Source organism: Phascolarctos cinereus, unplaced genomic scaffold, assembly GCF_003287225.1.
Source record: "Phascolarctos cinereus isolate Bilbo 61053 unplaced genomic scaffold, phaCin_HiC Scaffold_726;HRSCAF=1367, whole genome shotgun sequence".
Lineage (NCBI taxonomy): Eukaryota > Metazoa > Chordata > Mammalia > Diprotodontia > Phascolarctidae > Phascolarctos > Phascolarctos cinereus.
In genome coordinates, this window is record NW_027556098.1 from 200,520,458 (window position 1) to 200,536,110 (window position 15,653).

Genomic DNA, 15,653 nt, shown 5'->3' on the forward strand with positions numbered 1-15,653 from the left:
CTTTTATTGTTGTTACTTTTTCTTTCTTTTCTTTTCTCTTTTATTCTGATTCTTCTTTCACAACAAGACTAACGTGGAAATATGTTTAATATGATTGCACACGTATAGCCTATATCATATTGCTTGCTGTCTTGGGGTGTGAGGAGAAAAGGGAAGGAGGTATAAAATTTAGAATTCAAAATCTCATAAAAGTAATTGTTGAAAAAACAATTAATTAATTGATTTTAAAAAAAGAAACTATCACTATATCCTCTATGCTATGTTCCCTCATGTATTAAAAAAAAATTACTATTTTATGTACTCAGCCTACTAAGTTGAAATTGTATCTTCTTATGCTCCCTATGAATATGCTACCAGATATTACAGTAAATAAGTATGTAAGTAGCCAAGGTAAAGTAACAATAGATACGCTCTAGGAACTTAGAGAGGTAACATTATTGCCTTCTAAATTAATCAAGGCCACATCTAGAGACTATGTGGTAAACTAAGGGAAGCCAGCTAACTCAGAATAATATACCTCAGTCTCCAAGTTGTTATAAGTACCACACAAGTACAATAAGTCAACCGCCAGTATGGATAAGCATTGTACTGGCCCCCCCAACTAGAATCAAGTAAGAAAGTGAATTGATAATTAATTCATGAAATTGTGAAATTGGGCAGGCACATCCAGTTCTTTGGGTACTTTCTGAGAAATGGCTACTATGGCAGTGGTGGAAAATGTTCAATCACATTTTAATTAGGCACAGAAGGTATATGTGGCAATTAACAGAAAGTACAGAGATAAGGAATGAAAAGGATACAGAGGCAAACAGCGTGGAGATGGGGAATGGTGTGGTAAAGGAAGGAAAGCAATGATGCAGATGCTGATGGTGGGGAGAGGCAAAAATAAATCATTCACACAACTGGGAGTACTAGGCAGCATAGACTCTTGGGCAATAGAATGGTTCTAGGGGGTGGGGGATGGAAAGCAGGAGAATGAGGTCTTATTTTTATATAGTGGGGGACAGACTCTTATTTATGCCACCTTGAGGTAAGTTCATTAACATATCCATATCATCTCAAAGGTTTTAGTAAAATTTAAAGTTGACATATCCATGTCATCTCAAAGTTATAAGTAACATTTGGTGCTCTGCTTGTCTTACTGCAAATGTCTGGTATTTGTTCAAGATTTACTTACCTTAGGACCAAAAGGCTCTGACGGCAAAGTCTAGATAGCTTCCTCTGATTCAACACATATTTCTAGGATGTGATTTTTGTAAATTGTATTTCTTTGCTCTTTGGGACAGTTTGTACATGACTTCTAGGTTCCACTTAGCAACCTTCTTGCTATTGCTACTTTATATTGGCTATTTATAAATTTATTTACTATACTAACCAGAAAGGGGTATGGTCTGGGGGACCAGAGCAAGATAAAATTTTAACACAGAATGGGACCCTGAAACTCTGCCCCATGAGCCCTCTTCTAAATGCTATGGATCCATTGTGTTCTCAACTCCAATCCACAATTATGTAAGTGACTCTGTGTGGCCCTCTCACCCCCTCTTCTGTTCCCCATGACATTTCCCTCTCCCATCTCATTCACCTTATAATCCCTGTGCCATCTGCTTCTGTATTTTCTGTGATATATTAAAGTATGTTTTTTCCTAGCAAGTATCTAAAGAACTGGTTTTCTTTGCACTGATCCAACTGGGGCCCCTTGTAATCCTTTTCCTGAAGGCATAAGTTAGATAACTACTCTGAGTCTTAATTTTTCTTCAGGTACCCCCACCATAGATAAGCATAGTGCCATGAATCCACTGATAGAAAGCAATGATTAACAAATGAACCTTGTGCCCCGCAAGATAAGGATTTCCCTCATGGCTGGGCTTAATAAATCATCTATCTATCTAAAATTATGTTATTGTTGGATTTTTTTTAGAGCAAAGTGTATTGTGAACCTTGTGCTACAGAAATGAGTTTTATTGTTATTGCTTTCGTTGTCCTCACAACTAAGTGAAAACTCCTTTATTTTTCATTTATCTCTTATGTTTAGGCATTTCTCAGGGTTGAGAATATTATGGCTATGTTCATATACAACCCAATTTCACCCATTACTAATCATTTCCCATTTTGCCAAGTAGCTTCAAACATAATAATAATTCAGAAATCAGAAATGTGTTAGTATTCTTAGTCACCTACCCATACATGAGGCTCCTTTTCTGTCACCTACTTAATCAGAATTCTACTTTATCCAAAACATTCCCTGCTTCAAGCTGAGATATACAGGGCTCCTTGTTGTCCATGGGCAGAATATCTATTCTTCCAGAACTGAGCACACATAGAAATAACTTTTCAAAATCTAAAGCAGGATATTTTATTTCTTCTGTCACTATATTGAACCTCTCAAATTTTTTCTAAGCAGAAGACAAGTCCTTTTCACTCCTCTTTACATTGTTCAGATTTAGATCTAATGAATTAAGTCCTGTTCAAGAGTATTTTCAATGCAAATTATTCTTTAGGAATCTGAGAAATGGTATTCTGTTAGCATACCTTAGTCTACCTGATTAGATAAAGGAAACAGGTATTATCTCTCCCATTTACATTGTGAACAGAGGTGTTATTATGAGGGAAAAACCAATAATATAAGGCCTTGAGCAACACAACACTATGCCCAAGGTAAAAAAAAAAATCAATGATTTTAGATTAAGAAAACAATACTAAAATTAAAAATTATTTTTATAATTTACCCAGTGCTCCTTCAACATACTAAAATTCTTGTCAATACTTTTAAGTTGTTATTTAGCATCTCAGAATAGAATTAATCAAAAATCAAGCACCTTTTTCCCAATCTAAAGAAGGAGGCATTACTAGCTATGTGACCCTGGTCAAATCACTTTATCCCATTGCCTCACAAAAAAAAAGAAAGAAAAAAGAAAAAGCAAAGAAAGAAGCAAAAGAAACAATAACAACAACAACAACAACAACAACAAAAGATAAGGACACAATAGCAGAAAAGAAACAAGTGGCCATTATGCCATCATGTTGGCCTTTGCAAACATATATTTTCATCCTTATCTCACGTTAATATGAATCTCCTCTTCAACACCTACTGGTTTATGGACTTGGAGACTTTGAGCAAATAATTTCACCAATTTGGATTCTGGTTTCCATATCTGTAAAATGAGTTATGATCTCTAAAGTTTCTTCCAGGTCTATATTTTATGATTTTATCCAATCAAGATAAAATAATTCTATATGTTGTAAATTGTAAATTTAGTGTCTTTGGGGCATACAATAAAGAAATATTGAAGTAGTTCATATTTATATAGCATGGTAAGTGCTGAAGAAGCTAGACACTCTTAGGGAAAGACAAGCCAGCATGAGATGGGTAGGTCAAATCACCACCAATACTTTGGCCACCATTTCCCCACAGACCCTGATGGAGAAAGCCCAGGTTCCTGAACCCAAAATTCTTTCTAGTAAGTTCATCTTCATAATTTGATGTGATTTTATCAATGGAAATGACTTTTAAGAGAAGCATTATGATCTCATTTGTCTCTGTACTGTAAGGACCAGGAGAGCTTTCTACTGACTTGCAAGTATTTATGTTTTTTCTCCCCTCATCCTCATTAAAATATGAGCTCTTTGGGAATAGATATTTTTATATGCATAGACCTAGAAATTGACACAGCGCTTTGCATCTAGTAAGCACTTAATAAATATTTTATTCATTCATTCATTCATTCATTCACATTTTACTTCATAACGATTTAATATATGCATGTTCCATCCTTCTCTTAGACTGTAGGCTTCTTGGTAACATTTTCTCTATCTTAAAACAAAACAAAAGTCTTTGTATCTCTATCATTTAATAAGGTGATGAACTTTATAAATGTGATGGATGTGTGTGTGTGTGTGTATTTATACTGAAATACTGAGAGAAACATTTTGTTTGATGAAGATAGTATGTGTGATATTTTTTAAAACTTCTAAGTCCCTCAGATAAATTTTACTCACATTCTGTTGAGTCAGAAAAGTGAATTTAGTAGCAGTAAACTTTGTTCTTCTCTCTAAAAATCTTTTCTTTCAATTTTAAAAGAAGCTAAAATAACTTTGATTGAGTTAACTAAAGCTGTAGTGTAGCAAGGATCTCCTACCTTATGTGCATAGTCCTATGACAAGTACAGGAGATACAAAGAGAAAGATCAAGCTACCTCTGTTGTCAGAGATCTTGGTGCTAGTTACTAGACAGGCATTGTTCACTCATTTCAGTTTTATCTGACTTTTCATGATTTATCAGGAGTTTTCTTGGCAGTATACTGGAGTGGTTTGTCATTTCCTTTTCCAGCTCATTTTACAGATGAGGAAACTGAGACAAATAGGTCAATTGACTTACCTTGGGTCATACAGTTAGTAAGTGTCTGAAGCCAGACTTGAACTCAGGAAGATGAGTCTTCCCTATCACAGGACAGGCATTCTATCCACTATCCACCTAGGTAGGGGTACATACATGATATTGTAAGTTTCTTGAGAGTAGAGACAGTTGAATTTTTTCTATTTGTTTTTCCAATATCTAGCACCACGCCTGTCATCTAGTAAATGCTTATTAAATGCTTGTTGATTGATTGGTTGATATGTATACAATTACACATTTAAAAAAAAACAGAGAATAATGACATTTTACAGCTGAAAAAAACATTTGGCCCAAAACCTTGACGTATTATTTTGTAACAAACAGATAATGCAAGAATTATCTCATTTCCTTTTTTGACACAGTTCTGAGAGGGTGGGTCAGTATAATTCCATAAACCAACTATATCTCAATTTTCACAAAACATTTTTCATCCTTGTAAACAAGGAGAAGAGTTATAGACTAGATGATTTTACAGGTAGCGACTTTAAAACTAGTTGAACGATTGGACTTGAATAAAACTGATTAATGGAGTTGTGTGGTTTGCCCATCATTTTCAAAGAGGATCATGACATCAGGAAGATGATGCTATGAGTTGCAAGTGAATTGGATTTAATTGAGGAAGGGCTGTGCAAAATCAACAGCCTCACTTTCTTTTCTGGAGCCATTTGGGGCCAGTGGCCAGATCAAGACAATTGGAGATGGCCCAGGATGTAGTGGGAGATCTTGGCTTTTTAAGCTAAGGTCTTTCTGAGTTCTCAATTTGACTGGGGCAATCTCCATTCAGTGATTAGGGCTGTTTAAGAAGTGAGCCAAGGGATGGCCCCTTTAATCCTACATATATACATACATATTTATATATACATACACACACACACACACACACAAACATATATATTTATACACACACACACACACACACACACACACACACACACACATATATATATATATATATATATATCACAGACTGGGAGAGGGAAGACCCTTAGGGTTTCTGGCCAAAAGAGAAACAATTACTATTTAAATTTACTCTGAGCCATCAGTGCCCAAACAGAAGCCATGAAGTGGTACTTGGGTAGGAACTTATTGTTGGCCAATCAATGACAGCCAGAGTGAATTGGGTTTAAGGCATGATCTGTAAGAAAGAAATCTGGCCAATAAATCCCAAAAAATCTAGGTAGGTTTCAGCCTTCAAACTTTACTTTCCTTTGGGCAGATAACCCACAGGTAAGGGCATAATGCCTCATGTGGAGAGAGGAGAGGTGAGGAGAGGATTTTGTGGTTCATTTCTGTTTAGTATTTTTAATAATGACTTGGATAAAGACATAGGTGACTTGAGAGCCCTATTGTATCATTAGGTGACATGAAACTGAGAAGAATAGCTAATATTTTAGCTGATAGCTTTAGGACCTTGTCAATCATTACTGAGTTTGTTCTTAGAAAGACAAACAAAATTAGACTGCATGTGCGTGTTTATTTCTCTCAAAGCTGGCAGAAAATGCATATAGAGACATGCATGGGAGTTCATTGTGGAAAAAGAGCCCAAGGATGGACAGACAAAAGGGACCTTATGTATTCAGAGTAATTCCCTTTCACCTTTTCCTCTCTCCCTTGCTCAGGATGCCTGTGTCAGCCAAAATTATAGTCTCCATATATGTTAACCATAATATGAGAAAGGAATTTCTTAATAGGATAGATTGTAAATACAATAAGAAAAGAGAATTTCTTGAAATTATAGATCTAGAATGTCTGTTTCTTTTATCATTAACATGGCTATATCTCTTTCTCTCTCTCATATGTCTGTGTGTATATATATGTATATATGTCCATAAAATAGCAAGATAAGAAAAAGATCTGTTATTCAAGGAAGTGTCTGGTTCAAGGCATCCAGTCATAATTAGAAGAATGCTCCTGATCAGCTTCATCTGGCCTTGTAGTTGCTGACACAGGAAGGGTCATAGAGCAAAGCAAAGTATGTCTGTTTTGCTAGAGTATGCAGGGCATTATAGTAGGTTAAGCTCAGAGTGGGCCAAAATGTCTTTCTCCTGATTGGCCAATTGAAGTTTTAGGTTATTCTCAGGTCTTAGGGGTTCAAAATGATTCAGGAGGCCTCTGGGTGGTTCACAATATAAAATGCCCTCAATATGCAGTAAAGAACTAAATCAAATGAAATAAAATTTAATAGTGAAAAAAATCTTTATGATTCAAAAAAATCTACTATATAAATTTACTCTTCTGGAACCTGAGTGTTTTAGGGAATTTTGTGCTGAATTCTGAGTCCATGGTGTGATACAACAACCAAAAAGCTAATAAAAAGGATATTTTAGCAAGAACGATTCTAGAGTTAAGTGTTCACTTCTGGGAGCCATATTGTCGGGGGAGGCGAGATTGATAATTTGAGAGTGGCTCTGATAAGGTTTTAGAGTCAGCATTAACTGGACCACCTACACTAAATTTGTTGCCATGTTCAATGTGCTTTAACCATTTGGTGCTACAGATTACTCTCTAAGACGGCAAGTGAAGATTATTTGTTCATCTGCATTGAGGGACTTAGCTTGCATATTTGGAATTCTTTTGTGATGAAATCATAGATCAGGGAAGGGAAGGGAAGAAAATAAAGAGAGGAAGATCCTATATAGATATGAAGAAAATTCCTGAGCAATTAGAGCTGTTTAAAAGTGGAATGGAGCAAATTCAAGTCCCCAACCTCTCCTCAAGAGAAAAATTTATTTCATTCTAATTTATCTTCATAGGCAGAAACCCCTTATATGTTTACATTCTCTGTTAGGCTCTCAGGATGTCTGTTTCTGGTTTTATGATTCTGGACAAATTATTTTATCTCTCAGGGTCCCAAGTAATTCCTAAAATGACTTTAAAATGTCTATAGTTACCACATTGATCAAATGAGTTTCCTCAGGAGAAGTTCTGTATTACAATAAAGAAGGTCTAGACTCTCATTCTCTTCCCACTCCTTTAGCCCACCCAAAAGAAAAGTGTCTATAAGGATGTAAATATACTAAGGACGTATCCATATGTACACATTCTTTTTGGAACCTTTGAAAAATGGTTATGACAAATACCAATGTAAACAAATTATCTAGGCATTCACAAATGAAGGAATAGTCTCAAATCCCTAGGATAGTTAGCACCTGTCAGAGGAATTAATTATTTAAGGAAGGCTCCTCTTGAGTAACTATTTTAAAAATGAATAATACTCTTAAAATATTCTCCCAACTACTCTTCATCCCTTGTTTATATGCTCTGTAGAACTGGGCTTTCAAAAGGTAAGGTTTCTTGGCCAGGCCACACATATCTTTTTTAGTCGGATTATTATGGATGAAAGAGATTGTTTAATGTATTCCACATATGAGGTGAAATTGATTATTGCATATTGGGAATCAGCTACATAATTTTACAGTCACTGTGATCACTGAAAGAGAGAGCATATGTCCTAACCTCAAAATAAAGCAAGGACAACAACAAAAGCAGCATTGGAAAATTTCCTCAGTCAATAATTCAACAAATATTTATTGAGCACTTACTGTGTGCCAAGCCCTGTTCTGTGTACTGAGGGTTGAAAAAAAAAGCAACTAAAAAGAGTTTCTTTTCTCAGTTTCTATATTTATTGACTTCCAGATGGATTTCCATTTATTTGAAAATTCCTATTGCAAAATGAAATTTAAATGCAGATGCAAGATCTAGATGATGCAGTGGATGGAGTACTGGGTGTAGAGTCAGAACAACTCATCTTTCTGAGTTCAAATCTGACCTCAAAAATTTACTAGCTGTATAACTCTGGGCAAGTCATTCAACCCTGTTTGCCTCAGTTTCCTCATCTGTAAAATGATCTGGAAAAGAAATGGCAAACCACTCTTGTGTATTTGCCAAGAAAGCCCCAAACAGGGTCATAAAGAGGTAGACACAACTGACAAGCTATTGCTAAGGTAATCCTCTAACAGTTCTTGAATATGTATGTCTAGGGGCATAATGGGAAGGAGATGAGGTGGGTTCACTAAAGAGTTTTAGCTAGGTCAGGCCACTGGATCTTTGCCCCAGTATACAAAATTTAAAATGCACTAATGGTGTTTATAGTACTTCAGCACTTTAGCTAGAAACAATAATAAACTAAAATAGAAACTTACCAGATAACCCATTAGCTAGAAGCTTCTCCTCTAACAATTGCTCTCCTCCAGACCAAATCCTTAAGCATCTTCCCATTAACTGAATCTGAATCTTATTAATAATTTTTAAGTATTTTAAATTATAAATGCAGGTATGCTTCTTAAATATTTCCATGTCTGATTTTTCAGTGACAACTCCAAGATGAAACGTGGCATAGAGGATAGAGGGAAAGTCTTAAAATCATGGAAAGTTGTATTGACATTCAACTTCTGACATATAACAACTATATGATCATAGACAACTCACAACCTTTTAGTATTACAGGAAACTCTTTAAAACTATAAGTTAAAGATGAGTTGGCAGTCATAGTAATGAAAGAATTTTCCAGACATGAAGCTTCTCCCACTGGTGAAATAACAGTTTTGTTCTTAATAATAGTAATAACAATAATAGTACCAGAGTACTCATTTGTACATGTTTAGAACATATTCAGTTTAGGCCAGGGGTGGGGAACCTGTGGGCTCAAAGCCACACGTGGCCCTTTAGGTCCTTAAGTGCATCCCTTTGACTGAATCCAAACTTCATATTTGTTCTATGAAGTTTGGATTCAGTCTAAAGGCTGAGCTTGAGGACATAGAGAGCCTCATGCAGCCTCAAAGCCACAGGTTCCCCTCTCCTGATTTAGGCAATAAAAGGTAAGGATATATAAGTTGAGAAGAAGAGTCACTATTAGCTGAAAAGATGTCAATAACTATATAAAATATAATTCTACAATGCCATGTAATTTTGTTGTAAATTGTGATGAATATGCCATAATAAAAAATATTCATTTACTACCTCTTTAAATAAACCAAAACATTCAAATTGGCAATATGCTGTCAAAATTTAAGGTCAGAATTTTAATAAACTTATTCAAATGCCAGGCTAATTAAAAAATTTAAATGAAATTAATGGAGAGAATCTTATTTTGTCATGATTTATATTTTAATTGAAAATAGATTAAGTAAGTTTTCAGCTATGCACATATACAAATTCCATCATTTCTTCCAAGTTTCAAAAAGTGAATGCTCACTACTAGCTAAGTCAGTGGATAGAATATGTTGTATTGTAAAGAGAAAAGTAGTACTTAAGAGACATTGCAAGAATGGTTAAATGATGGAAAACAAGAAGTAATTGGTATAATATTAGAACAAATGCTAATTGTAACTCTTAGCAGTTGTTGCTTTGCTGACAGGGAATTACCCATATAATTAGCCTTCAGATAGGAAGGAGGCATTTTACCAAGAAAGAAAAATTAAATAAGCAGAGTGATTTAAGAGAGCAAATAGAATACTATCTTTAAGAGATATGCAATGTCAGGCATTAGTGGCTGGGAGCCTCTCCAACAGCCTCTCATTCGGGACACAGGCTTATATCCTTCAGGAAGCCAACAGAAGTGTTTAAAGAAACAAAAAGCAACTTCAACAGTAGACCCCAGTGAGACAACTTCTCTGATAGCTAAGAAAATCCTGGGTAGTAAAAATTTACAGGAGACTTCTAAATTTATTGTGGTGAATAGGAAAGATCCCAGTGGCCAAATCCAATCCAATTAGGATAAAAACATTTTTTTTTAATTTCTCATCAACTGCCAGCTTTTCTGTGAAAAATCACTTCTTCTCTGAGCCCTGTCAATTTAAAAGTGTCTGCTGGCTGGGTTTGCCCAGCAGGAGGCTAAAGGGGCTATTATGTTGACAGATGCTCAAGGCTTTAGGATCCTATGGAATTTTAATGACTTTTCTGTTTATGGCCCTCAAAATTGCATAAATAGAAAAAAAGTCAAAGTAGTTACAATATTTAAAAATTAAATTATTTTGCATATTGAAAATGATTGTAGGAGCCCTCAGCAAAGCTGTTAGTGATTATGCATGTTTCTGTGGCTTGCAAGTCATCCCCCTCATAATTTTGCTCAGTTTAATAATCACAAAATGCTTTAAAATAAAACATTACAAATGGAACACAGAATATTTAACCAAAAATCATTTTCTTTTCCTAGATGGAATCTACACAGGCAAAAATAAAATGTACAACTGGAGTGATTACCCAAATGATTGAAGCTCATGATCCTGCTATTGAAGGGGAAATAAAGATTGTGAGGATATCCTGAGTTATTTACTCCAAGTCAATCATATATGGATCATCTATTGTATCTTTTATGGATGATTTATGAGAGGATATAATCAAAGATTAATTGGGAGAGATTGCTTGGGAGCTGCACTGATGGATGGAGTGGGCCGCATAGATGAGATCATGGGCACACTGACGTTCTGAAGTGCTTCAGTTAATTATTTAATCACTGATTTAGATGTGCAGAAAGGGCTCAGAGGTCATCTAATCCAATTATACCATTTTAATAAATAAGGAATCTGGCTCTCAGTTAAGTGATCTGTTCAAGGTCACAGCATCTAAGTCAGTATTAAAAACCAGGTTACCTATTTCTAAATCTACCACTCCTGTATCTATACTATTATGAATCTCTGCTAAGTAATCTACCTCTATTTACCTGGAGTATCACTAGTCTTTGAGTCAGAAATCTTGGATTCGAGATGTAGCTCTGTCCTCTTTCTATTTCTGGATAGCTCAATATGTCACTTTCCCTTTATGAACCTGCATCAACATCTGTAAAAAAACAATTTGAGTTTTCTGGGGGAGGAGGCAATAGAGTATTTTGTAAACCTTATGAAAAAATGAATGGATTTATGTATCAATCAATGAATAAAGAATATATTAAGCCCTTGCTATATGCAAAGCAGTATACTAAGCACTGGGTATACAAATCAAGAAAACAATTTATCATATTCTAATGGGGGGAGAAAACATATACAGAAGCATTCAACTCCAAGTCATATGAGAAGTCCCATGATCATTAAGTTGTCGAGACAAAGCAGATAGTGAAATGTCTTCTTTAATATAATTTACATCGATGAAATCATTATGAGCTCTGAAGCTGAAACATTTGACTCTGAGCTGGAAGCAGTACTGTTTCAAAGCTTTTGGGATTTATCCATCAGAATGAGGAGAAAAGTGGTCAAAGTCATAGTGGTGATGGTTTGATCTACCAGTCTCACGCCAATTTCTGTCTCTCCCTCAGTGTGTCTTGCTGTTTCAGCATTTATGTACTCCATCATTTCATTGACATACATCCAATCATCATCTATATACTACAACATACAGAATAATATATGTTTTAATAGCATAAAATTAGAGAATTTAAACATGGGAGACACCTTAAAATCCTTTAATCTACTCATTTCATAGATGTGGGAACTAGAAGCCAAATCAGTGAAATTACTTGCTGAGTATACCAAATCCATAAATTCCTAGGTGGTAAAAAGGACGTTCCAGCCTAGGACCTTTGACTCTTTGCATTATCCCAATCTAACCATATTTTCTTATGCTTTCTCCTCTGCTTGCGAAAATTCTGAGATCAAGTTTGAGTTTAAAGTCTTCCTGGGTCACTTAAGATACTATTAAATTCTCCCTTCTCTGTATCTGAACTACCACACCAAAAATTTGTATATTTAACTTGAACATACCATGTTTTGTTACTCTTTATTTAATGTTTATTTCAACCACTAGATTGTAAGTTCCTTGTGAACACAAACCATTTTATACACTTCTAACGAATCAGAGAGTAACAGATTTGAAAGGGACCTCAGAAGTCACCAAGTCTAACTCTCACCTGAATCGATACATCACCTATACAATATCTTTAGCAAGTGCTTATTCAGGTTTTGTTTGAATGACCCCAGTGAAGAGGAATCCACTGTATTACAAGGAATCTTATTCCACTTTTGGAAAGCACTAATTTTTCTTACATTGAGTTGAAATGTGTATCTCTGCAACTTTTACCTATGCTTATATGTCTACATTCTTCAGGCCAGCAGAATGGTTTTAATCTATCTTATACATGGAAATTCAGAAATCATGTCCCTCCAAGTAGTATCATATGAAATCATTGGGTTTTGTTCCATGGTGATTACATCTATAAGTAAAACTTGTCTATGCAGCAGTCTTTGCCCTTTCTTCCCCACATATTATGGTCTTCTCTCAGCCCAACATCACATAGCCCCTTAGAGTCAACCACTTTTTCAGGTCTCATCTAACCACTTTCTTATACCTCCCCATAATTCTCACTCCTCCAGAAAGCTCAACAAGGGCTAGATCTCTGCTTGTAGTTCTCCTTTCAGAGTTCTTGCTTACAACTAATATTAAATGACATAATACTTCAGTGCAGCTTTTCAAAATTTATTAAAAAGTATGTAAATGTTGGAATGGCTATGAGAAGAGTTAGTGGATTTAGTGAACTGGTTCAACAACTCTAGAACTACAAGGAATTATATGTCAAAAGTCACTAAATGGTCTATCCTTTTTGACCCACTGATCCTACTATTAGTTATATAAAGAAGCTACACAGCTCAAAGACAGCCTGAAAGGTCCCATATAAACCAACATATTCATAGCAGATCAACTTATGATAATAAAAAATTACAAAGTGCATATGCCCAATTGGGAAATAGCTAAACCAATAACTATAAATATGATGGAACATTATTGTGCAGTAAGAAATGACAAATAGGAAGAGAAAAATGGAAGATTTGTATGAACCAAGGACCATAGTAATGTCAATAAGACCACTAGAAGAAAGAAGAAATCTAAGTAATTGTAATAACTAACCTTGGGCCCAGAAATCAGATATTCATTCACTGGGGCCATTGATTGCAGAGTGTTATGTACACTGCTAGATATGGTTACTGGAATGATTGATTTTACTGAACTGTTTTGTTCTGTTACAAGGGATAATTCAATGTTGTCAGTAGGAAAGAAGAGAGGGCATAGGAGTATATTCAGAGATGACTGGAATACTAAAAAAACAAGAGCATCATTTATACTTTTAAAAAAATTTTCAGTGATTCCACCAAAATGTCAAATTCTTTCTGCTGGTTCACATACCACTTAAGTAGAAGAATTGCAATACTAACACAGGGCAAACAAACTGATTATACATCCATGGTCAGATCTTTATAACTGCAACTTGAAGAATGAATACTTTCATCTACTTGTTAGAGGTAAACTGAAACTATCTGTTCTTGATGTTATGAGTCATTGAAAATTATAATTTGCAGCAGGATCACTGTGTGTAGACTGGGCAACAAGGCTAGACAGCATCAGGACTTTCACTTTCAATTCATTCATCCTATCTAGACAGAACTGATCAGCATCTCCATGAAAAGGGGATGAAAAACAGAGACAGACTAATTTACTTTGTTTTAAACCCTCTCCTTGGTTTCTAATAGCCATTTCCTTATATCATTTCAACTCTAGACCTGAGGGGAAGCATGCATTTCAATTTCTGCTTGAGTGCATGCTGATAAAATTGTGCTACCTTTTCTACTGCCTTAAAGCAAATCATTATGGTTTTCATTTCTGTCTCTGAGTTAGAATGATTGTTTTACTACAATTTAGTGTTTCCATTCCCAAAGAGCACTAAAGCGTGTTTCGCAAGCTCTATCCTTAATCTCATTAAGAGAGTTACAAGAGGCTAAACATGACTGTTCATGTGGAAGAGCAAGGCTATTAATCAAAGTTACCTAGATAGAAAGTTTATAAGAATTTAAAAGACCCAACATTGATTTCTTAATTGATCATTACACATTTTAGAATTCTAATCAGCATTTTAAGTGGAAACTATTCATTCATTATTTCTGCTTGACCTGTGAATCATTAAGATCAGATTCTTTGTTGCCCTAAAATACATAGTCAAATGTGAACATATTTTTTTCCCTATATATCATGGGAGAATGAAATTCACCAAAAAAAAATCTCACGTACCTAATTTGCTATGGCCAGCAGCCAACAAGCACTTATTAAGCACCTATTCCAACCATTGTACTAACTGAAAAAAATAATCCCTGCACACAAGAAGTCACATTCTAATAGGGGAGATACCAGGTATTCTGCATTTATGCACAAGTCAGGCAGAAACAATTTTACTTATTTAATATCTACTTTAATAAGAGAGATGTCCAAAATTATAGTTTCCATATGCACCCTTAAATGTTGCTTCCTGACGACAATTTTAGGTAATATTTATAGGAATCCAAGAAAAGAAATTAAAATATGTAATAATATAGTTCTGGGTTAATATTCCAAAGAGTCTAGTAACCTTATTTCAAATCCTTCCTCTTGGACCATTCTTCTAGAGGATCAATAGGGTTTCTCCCATAGATTTATATAAAGAATATAAATTGAAAAGGAACATTTTCCCATATGGGTGTTGGGAAAGGCAATGTTCTCATCAAGATAAGAAGTACTCTTGGTTAAATTTCTGATTACAATCTCTTAATCCATTCACCTAATGAAAGTCCTTTTCTCTGACCCACCTCTCTTTTAAATAGTGAAGGATTGAAAGAGATTTTCATTAGATAATAGAAAATATTTAGTTCTTAAGTCAGTTCTTCAGTCTTGTCCAACTCTTCATGACCCAATTTGGGGTTTTCTTGGTAAAGCTATTGAGTGGTTTGATATTTTCTTCTTCAGCTCATTTTACAGATGAGGAAACTGAGGTAAACAGGGTTAAGTCACTTGCCCAGTGTCACAGCTAGTAAGTGTCTGGAGCTGGATATGAACTCAAGAAGATAAGTCTTCCTGAATTGAGGCCTGGCACTCTATCCACTGTACCACCTAGCTGCACCAAGAATACGTTACTTCATAATACACTTCATTTTACAAGTAAGAGCTGTTGTTGTTGTTGTTGTTGTTGTTGTTGTTGTTGTTGTTGTTTAATATGCTTCCATGGTGAAAACAACACATAGAGGATATTTCAAAAGTCTTAGTGCAAGTTTAAGCTAGTAAATTTTAATAGAGCTTAAAGCTGCACTAAGACTTTTGGGACAGCCTCTATAAAGAGAAGATGGAAGTATGAAAAGCATCAGTAATTGTAGAAACCAGGAAAGGCCTCTTGTAGAAGTGGGGATTTGAGCTTTATCTTGAAACTGAGGGAAACTAAGAGACATAGGTGAGGATAGAGAGGCAATGAAAATATACTGAGAGAGAAGATAGAGTATGATGTATGAAGAATAGCAAGTAGGCCAGTGTAACT